At 36.2% G+C, this 8,319-nt stretch overlaps 3 long non-coding RNA genes across 6 annotated transcripts; 2 read left to right on the top strand and 1 right to left on the bottom strand.

Annotated features, from left to right (window-relative positions):
- Positions 1-920: 920 nt before the first annotated feature.
- On the top strand, positions 921-1,736 carry LOC145736611 (uncharacterized). The gene is made up of 3 exons (XR_014180046.1): positions 921-1,257; positions 1,336-1,494; positions 1,577-1,736. It is a non-coding gene; the product is annotated as an uncharacterized LOC145736611 (long non-coding RNA).
- A 2,965-nt stretch (positions 1,737-4,701) lies between these two features.
- On the bottom strand, positions 4,702-6,097 carry LOC145736493 (uncharacterized). Of its 4 annotated transcripts, none has more exons than XR_014179979.1 (6): positions 5,821-6,095; positions 5,613-5,703; positions 5,467-5,553; positions 5,277-5,416; positions 5,028-5,165; positions 4,702-4,935 (listed from the first exon to the last, which is right to left on the bottom strand). It is a non-coding gene; the product is annotated as an uncharacterized LOC145736493 (long non-coding RNA). The 4 variants fall into 4 exon arrangements; XR_014179977.1 differs by having other exon boundaries at positions 5,277-5,403; positions 5,821-6,090; XR_014179978.1 differs by having other exon boundaries at positions 5,467-5,703; positions 5,821-6,097.
- Positions 6,098-7,357: 1,260 nt separating this feature from the next.
- LOC145736492 (uncharacterized) lies at positions 7,358-7,994 on the top strand. Its single transcript, XR_014179975.1, has 3 exons — positions 7,358-7,517; positions 7,596-7,754; positions 7,837-7,994. It is a non-coding gene; the product is annotated as an uncharacterized LOC145736492 (long non-coding RNA).
- Positions 7,995-8,319: the final 325 nt, after the last annotated feature.

Below are 8,319 nucleotides of genomic sequence, written 5' to 3'. Positions count from 1 at the left end.
AGAGCTACGATTTTTTCGCAATATACGGATACCACAAAACGTAAACAAGACAAGAAATTACTAATTACCGCGGCGTTGCCATACCCGCTCCTACCATTTTAAATCAACATATTCCTTTTATAGCTGCACACTTCTATATTAGATTATTCGATGATATTGGTGAAAACTACTTATTTTTATTAATCACATTTCAAAACATAACATAGACTGCTTCAAAACATGGGTGATATGATGAGACTTGGCAACGTCGCAAATTGTCGTTCGCACCTCCGTTTTCCAAGACGCTCGCTTATTTTTAATTTTGTATCCTGGCGCGAGTTCACACACGTTTTGTTCCGGTCACTTTGACAGCTAATAACGTCAAAACCAGTCCGATTTCACTAGGCTTGATGGTACTCATTTTCGACTAATTTGGGGACGGCGAATCCATTCCAGCTGTCAAAATGACAGTAACTGTCACTCAATTCGAGACACTGGCGATTTGTGGAGATATCAAAAAAGTGATTTCACCCCCATGATTGGGCGCCCCAAAATTAGCCAAAAACCACCCTTCACTCGATTTGTTTTGATAAAAAACGCACTTGAGATGCATTATTGTTATTCTGTCACTTTGACAGCTAATAACGTCAAAACCAGTCCGATTTCACTAGGGTTGATGGTACTCATTTTCGACTAATTTGGGGACGAGGAATCCATTCCAGCTGTCAAAATGACAGTAGCTGTCACTTAGTTCGAGATCGGCCAAACGGTGTTATCAATCAACTCATGTGGGGATATTTTTTGTTTTCTATGATATGGTCCATTTTTTTCCCGTCGCGGTTACGTCATCATTTGCCTTTCTTGTCTATTACGTGCGTTCCGAGCGCGATAGAATTTTGACGTCATCGGCCGCCATTGTTGGCAAATTAATAGGTAGTAAACAAAGCGAAATGTTTTATTTTTGATGTAAATTTTACAATATTTCGATGTAACTACTGCGATACTAGATAGGTACCTAGATAATGTGTGTGTGTGTGTTGTGTGTGTATGTTTCGGGAAGAGAGTTTTGAAAATGCCACCCACCTACACTTTGCAACTATCAAGGGGCCCAGTGAAACATTCTGAAGGAAAACAGAAAAGAATGCCTTTTCTAATAAAAAACACACAATCACAATGAAACAGCCCATGCATATAGGTACCTATTTACTTAGTCCCAAGAACCAAGTTTATTCAAGCCAGTGGTTGTTTCTCAATCAAAGAAACATGGATGCTGACAAGGTGATTTACCTAATATTATCAAAAAGGAAGGCCCCTACCTTTTAATGAGCTGCTAATACTAAATAGCTTATGTTTCAGGTAGGTACCTTTCTGGAGTTTGCTTATCATGCTTTGAAAGGGTCCCATTATCAACGGCTGCTGTAAAAGACTCCTGGTGACTGAACAACGAAAGGTGTTTGAAGCAATGGTTATAATGGTGTTGTCAAAATCCATATGCAGAGTGTTGAAATATTTCAGGTAACATTAGAAAGATATAGGACATAGGTACCTAACTATGTTACTTAATATGTAAATTTGATCAAATGCCATTATTTTACAGAATTAGCCCCCCTTGCCTACCTATACTTCTCTGACTACCTATAAGGCTAGAAACAGATGGTGCTACTGTTAAATACAGTATTTTACATCAGATAGGTAGTAGGTTAAATTACTATTTTAATTGTATTCATTATGAAATATACAAATAAAATTTTTAAGAAGAGTTTATTTTTTATCAAAAGTCTAGTTTTCTTCATAAAATTTGATAATTTACCTACCTGCTCTTTGGTATAATAAATCACACAACAAAACAAAATTGATATGTATTTAATGCTGCTGAGTAAATTTACAAAAGAAAATACCTAAATAAGCAATTTAAATCACAAAAGCAAGTTGTTAAAACAGCAACAATTCTGTTGTAAGTTAAAACACTGCTACATCATCACCAAACTGCAACAACTTCCTAATAGTCTCCAGGATTGGACACACAATGCCTGCCTTTCGTTTCTTGCAAATTTTATGGATTGGGCTGTTAATGAGGACTCGTTTGAATGCACCTCCAGTGCTCCAGTGCTCTTTCCAGATAATTAAAATTGAATGTGGTTGTTCCCAAGCCAAAGTTTGATTGGTTTGTTTACCACCAAGTGTTGCAACACTAATTAATACACTTAAACAATCCTAAATTAAGTTTTTATTTCTTCTGTTTGTAGTTTTTGCTGTTTTTAAATTTTTTAAAATTCCTAACCTCAAAATGTTTAGCCGCCGACTGTCAGTTGAGACTGTGCCCTATGTTGCCACATCTTCCACGAGCAGATGTGAACCTAGTGTATTGTTTGTTGCACGGTGCAATCAATCGAATCGTGGGGGGATATTTTTGGAAAGCTTGAAATCTGCTCTATCTTTTGTTTTCTATGACATTTTGACGTAACTTGTCAAATAAGGGAGTAATTCAGGGTCAAAGCGACGAGTGTCACAAAATATGTTATTTTATGGTGAAGGAACTTTGACGCCCTCTAGCGGCCAAACGGTGCAATCAATCGAATCATGGGGGGATATTTTTGGGAAGCTTGAAATCTGCTCTATCTTTTGTTTTCTATGACATTTTGACGTAACTTGTCAAATAAGGGAGTAATTCAGGGTCAAAGCGACGAGTGTCACAAAATATGTTATTTTATGGTGAAGGAACTTTGAAGCCCTCTAGCGGCCAAACGGTGCAATCAATCGAATCATGGGGGGATATTTTTGGGAAGCTTGAAATCTGCTCTATCTTTTGTTTTCTATGACATTTTGACGTAACTTGTCAAATAAGGGAGTAATTCAGGGTCAAAGCGACGAGTGTCACAAAATATGTTATTTTATGGTGAAGGAAATTTGAAGCCCTCTAGCGGCCAAACGGTGCAATCAATCGAACCATGGGGGGATATTTTTGGGAAGCTTGAAATCTGCTCTATCTTTTGTTTTCTATGACATTTTGACGTAACTTGTCAAATAAGGGAGTAATTCAGGGTCAAAGCGACGAGTGTCACAAAATATGTTATTTTATGGTGAAGGAACTTTGAAGCCCTCTAGCGGCCAAACGGTGCAATCAATCGAATCATGAGGGGATATTTTTGGGAAGCTTGAAATCTGCTCTATATTTTGTTTTCTATGACATTTTGACATAACTTGTCAAATAAGGGAGTAATTCAGGGTCAAAGCGACGTGTGTCAAAAAATATGTGATTTTATGGTGAAGGAACTTTGACGCCCTCTAGCGGCCAAACGGTGCAATCAATCGAATCATGGGGGGATATTTTTGGGAAGCTTGAAATCTGCTCTATATTTTGTTTTCTATGACATTTTGACATAACTTGTCAAATAAGGGAGTAATTTAGGGTCAAAGCGACGTGTCAAAAAATATGTGATTTTATGGTGAATGAATTTTGACGCCCTTCAGCGGCCAAGCGGTATGACCACCGCCTTCTTTACAAGAAAGCCTAGAATGTCACTTTTAATGGCGGCGTTATCGGATTTTTTTTTGTACACAAACCTATGGAGATGCAGTAGAAAATATGTTTTTTTTTTATATTTTTTCGTGTAGTTGATTAGAAGTTGTGAGTGAAAAATCAAAGAACGCTTCATTCCTGATCCAGATATGTATAGATATGGCTTTTTATATCCAATAAAGTCCAGCCAAAGCAAGTTTGGTTAGAACCCTTTGTCTTGGAAAGTACAACAAACTAATGTAAAAACTGCTCAAATCAAAGAAAATTTGGAAATCCTTGAATCTAGGTAAGCAAAACTGGTAAATGGGTTTTATATTATTACCAAGACCTTTCTTTTAAAATGTAAAAGTGCCAATAGAACTTCTAAAAGCTGTCCTGTTTCTTCAGAGTAAACCTTTGTTGCTCTCAAAATGCAGGCGGCCTCAAAATGTAACTCACATAAGTCACATACCAATGTATGTAAGAGGCAATAAGTTTACTGAATGAGAAAGCATAATATTGTACTTACCACTGAGTATTGTGTTGGAGTAAAATCATTCCACTTCAAAGCTTTCAACCACTGTTCGGTTCGAGCAGGGTCTTTTGGAAAGTAAAAGACTGACACTTTTGGGCCTTTCACCAAATTGCTTTTAGAAATTTGGCAATAGAATTTAAGTTAAAAAACCAACCACAAATTATAGAACAATGAAGGAACAATAACAATAGTGATAACACAATAAAATGAACACAAACTACACTTTCACTAGAACAATAAACATTTAAACTACAATTACTTTAGCAAGTAATCCCAAGTCTTGACTTTAAACCTTAAAAATTAATTTAATCATCCAAAAACTCAATTTCCACAATACAAACAAATGCAAACTGTCAATCCCATATTTCGGCCATATTGGAATTTTTGGCATGCACCTTCTTGGCTTTCTTGTACAGAGGGCGGTGGTATGACCAATCAACTCTAGGGGGGATATTTTTGGAAAGCTTGAAGTCTGCTCTATCTTTTGTTTTCTATGACATTTGTCAAACAAAGTCAAAGACTTGTCAAATAAAGGAGTAATTTAGGGTCAGAGCGACGTGTATCAAGAAATATGCTATTTTTACAAAAAGCGCATTTTTGGCAAATGTTTAATTTGCTCCAGTGCACAGCAAAGGGCATATTTATGCCAAAGGACCTTAAATTAGGTGAAATAAGTACAAAAATAGTATATTATTAACCAATGTTTTGACAGACAGAAGCTTTTATTGTAAGAGAGAAGATAAGGTCAATAAATGCTGTCTAAACCATGGATAATATAGCATTTTTTCCACTATTATATTATTTATACTAAATAGCCAGGATTGTTTGTATTGTCACCTAAAAATGCATGCACTTACTTATAATACATTGAATCATAAAAATTACAGGCTGTGCTGGTTATTGGTGTGGCTGATGGAGTATGCTAAAACAAAAAGGGTTGATATTAGAGATGACATAATAATAATTGTTAATATTCCAACTAGAGTGGAGAAAATTTGTTATTATAGAACCTACCTGGATTAAACGTATACAGACCAACACCAGATCTCCCCAGGTTGTTTATTAGTTTTCGGAACAACAAACCAATAGGACATATTTAATACAGTTAACAAAATGCCCAATGCAATGTGATTATACTGGCCACTATTCTTGCTGAAAATGGTGGTAATTTACTGACACTGAAGCCCTGAATGGGGGGGTTGAAAAGGATTGCGACTATGGTACAAGGACAACATACATCAATAGGAGTCAGAAGCTACCTACCAGCTTTTCTGGACAAAGTAGGTACTTCAACTTTTATCCCAACGATCCATTGACCGGTTTCTGCAAACTTGCTGTTGAACCAAGATCACTTCTACTCTAATATCTTACTATTTTCCTATTTATTTACCTAATAAAATATACTATTTTTACATTATAATCACCCAAATACTAAGCTAATTTTATTATTTACCTTTTGGTTGGGCCCACAACACTTTTTATAGATCCTGTTTCTGAAGCAGTGTTCAGAACAGACTCTGACAAATGTTTCTCAAGCTTGCTAAAAATGTTTAAAGTTAATTCCACCTTATAAATAGACATTTTTAGCAGCAGTAGTACCTAAATGAATCCTAGTTTATAGGGTGGTTCAACATTTGTGGCTCTGTTGAAACTCTAGTCAAATTAAAGTTGACTACCTATAACTTCACTCCTAAAAATTTAAATAATATTAGACAAAACTATCTAATTTTATCACCTAAGTAATAACATAACATATGAAAAACAGGCCATTAAAGTTTACAGTTTTATTGAAAAATAGTATAGGTACCTATTAGGCGTGCGGAATCGTTCGTAGAGGGTTACTCACTTAGAAAAGCTCAAAAACTAAGGGCTGAACATAAAGTAACATTTATTGTAGCCATAAAATTATCACAAGTCATCTAGTCTCTGAACTATTCTAAAATTATTCAACCTAACCTAAGTCTTCTCTCTTCTCTAGGTTTTCTTGGCGGTCGGCCTCTTCTACCGGCAACCAAAATAATAGAGATATGGGAATTATTTTCGTTACAACAAAACGTAAACAAGAAATTACTAATTAGCGCGGCGTTGCCATACCCGCTCCTACCATTTTAAATCAACATATTCCTTTTATAGCTGCACACTTCTATATTAGATTATTCGATGATATTGGTGAAAACTACTTATTTTTATTAATCACATTTCAAAACATAACATAGACTGCTTCAAAACATGGGTGATATGATGAGACTTGGCAACGTCGCAAATTGTCGTTCGCACCTCCGTTTTCCAAGACGCTCGCTTATTTTTAATTTTGTATCCTGGCGCGAGTTCACACACGTTTTGTTCCGGTCACTTTGACAGCTAATAACGTCAAAACCAGTCCGATTTCACTAGGCTTGATGGTACTCATTTTCGACTAATTTGGGGACGGCGAATCCATTCCAGCTGTCAAAATGACAGTAACTGTCACTCAATTCGAGACACTGGCGATTTGTGGAGATATCAAAAAAGTGATTTCACCAATGGATTGGGCGCCCCAAAATTAGCCAAAAACCACCCTTCACTCGTTTTGTTTTGATAAAAAACGCGCTTGAGATGCATTATTGTTAATCTGTCACTTTGACAGCTAATAACGTCAAAACCAGTCCGATTTCACTAATTTGGGGACGGGGAATCCATTCCAGCTGTCAAAATGCCAGTAGCTGTCACTCAATTCGAGACACTGGCGATTTGTGGAGATATCAAAAAAGTGATTTCACCAATGGATTGGGCGCCCCAAAATTAGCCAAAAACCACCCTTCACTCGATTTGTTTTGATAAAAAACGCACTTGAGATGCATTATTGTTATTCTGTCACTTTGACAGCTAATAACGTCAAAACCAGTCCGATTTCACTAGGGTTGATGGTACTCATTTTCGACTAATTTGGGGACGAGGAATCCATTCCAGCTGTCAAAATGACAGTAGCTGTCACTTAGTTCGAGATCGGCCAAACGGTGTTATCAATCAACTCATGTGGGGATATTTTTTGTTTTCTATGATATGGTCCATTTTTTTTCCCGTCGCGGTTACGTCATCATTTGCCTTTCTTGTCTATTACGTGCGTTCCGAGCGCGATAGAATTTTGACGTCATCGGCCGCCATTGTTGGCAAATTAATAGGTAGTAAACAAAGCGAAATGTTTTATTTTTGATGTAATTTTACAATATTTCGATGTAACTACTGCGATACTAGATAGGTACCTAGATAATGTGTGTGTGTGTGTTGTGTGTGTATGTTTCGGGAAGAGAGTTTTGAAAATGCCACCCACCTACACTTTGCAACTATCAAGGGGCCCAGTGAAACATTCTGAAGGAAACAGAAAAGAATGCCTTTTCTAATAAAAAACACACAATCACAATGAAACAGCCCATGCATATAGGTACCTATTTACTTAGTCCCAAGAACCAAGTTTATTCAAGCCAGTGGTTGTTTCTCAATCAAAGAAACATGGATGCTGACAAGGTGATTTACCTAATATTATCAAAAAGGAAGGCCCCTACCTTTTAATGAGCTGCTAATACTAAATAGCTTATGTTTCAGGTAGGTACCTTTCTGGAGTTTGCTTATCATGCTTTGAAAGGGTCCCATTATCAACGGCTGCTGTAAAAGACTCCTGGTGACTGAACAACGAAAGGTGTTTGAAGCAATGGTTATAATGGTGTTGTCAAAATCCATATGCAGAGTGTTGAAATATTTCAGGTAACATTAGAAAGATATAGGACATAGGTACCTAACTATGTTACTTAATATGTAAATTTGATCAAATGCCATTATTTTACAGAATTAGCCCCCCTTGCCTACCTATACTTCTCTGACTACCTATAAGGCTAGAAACAGATGGTGCTACTGTTAAATACAGTATTTTACATCAGATAGGTAGTAGGTTAAATTACTATTTTAATTGTATTCATTATGAATATACAAATAAAATTTTAAGAAGAGTTTATTTTTATCAAAAGTCTAGTTTTCTTCATAAAATTTGATAATTTACCTACCTGCTCTTTGGTATAATAAATCACACAACAAAACAAAATTGATATGTATTTAATGCTGCTGAGTAAATTTACAAAAGAAAATACCTAAAATAAGCAATTTAAATCACAAAAGCAAGTTGTTAAAACAGCAACAATTCTGTTGTAAGTTAAAACACTGCTACATCATCACCAAACTGCAACAACTTCCTAATAGTCTCCAGGATTGGACACACAATGCCTGCCTTTCGTTTCTTGCAATTTATGGATTGGGCTGTTAATGAGGACTCGTA

The sequence above is a fragment of the Ips typographus genome, linkage group LG12, assembly GCF_016097725.1.
Source record: "Ips typographus isolate SLU linkage group LG12, UJ_Ityp_2.0, whole genome shotgun sequence".
In the NCBI taxonomy this organism is placed as follows: domain Eukaryota; kingdom Metazoa; phylum Arthropoda; class Insecta; order Coleoptera; family Curculionidae; genus Ips; species Ips typographus.
This window is presented reverse-complemented; position numbering and strand designations above follow the sequence as displayed.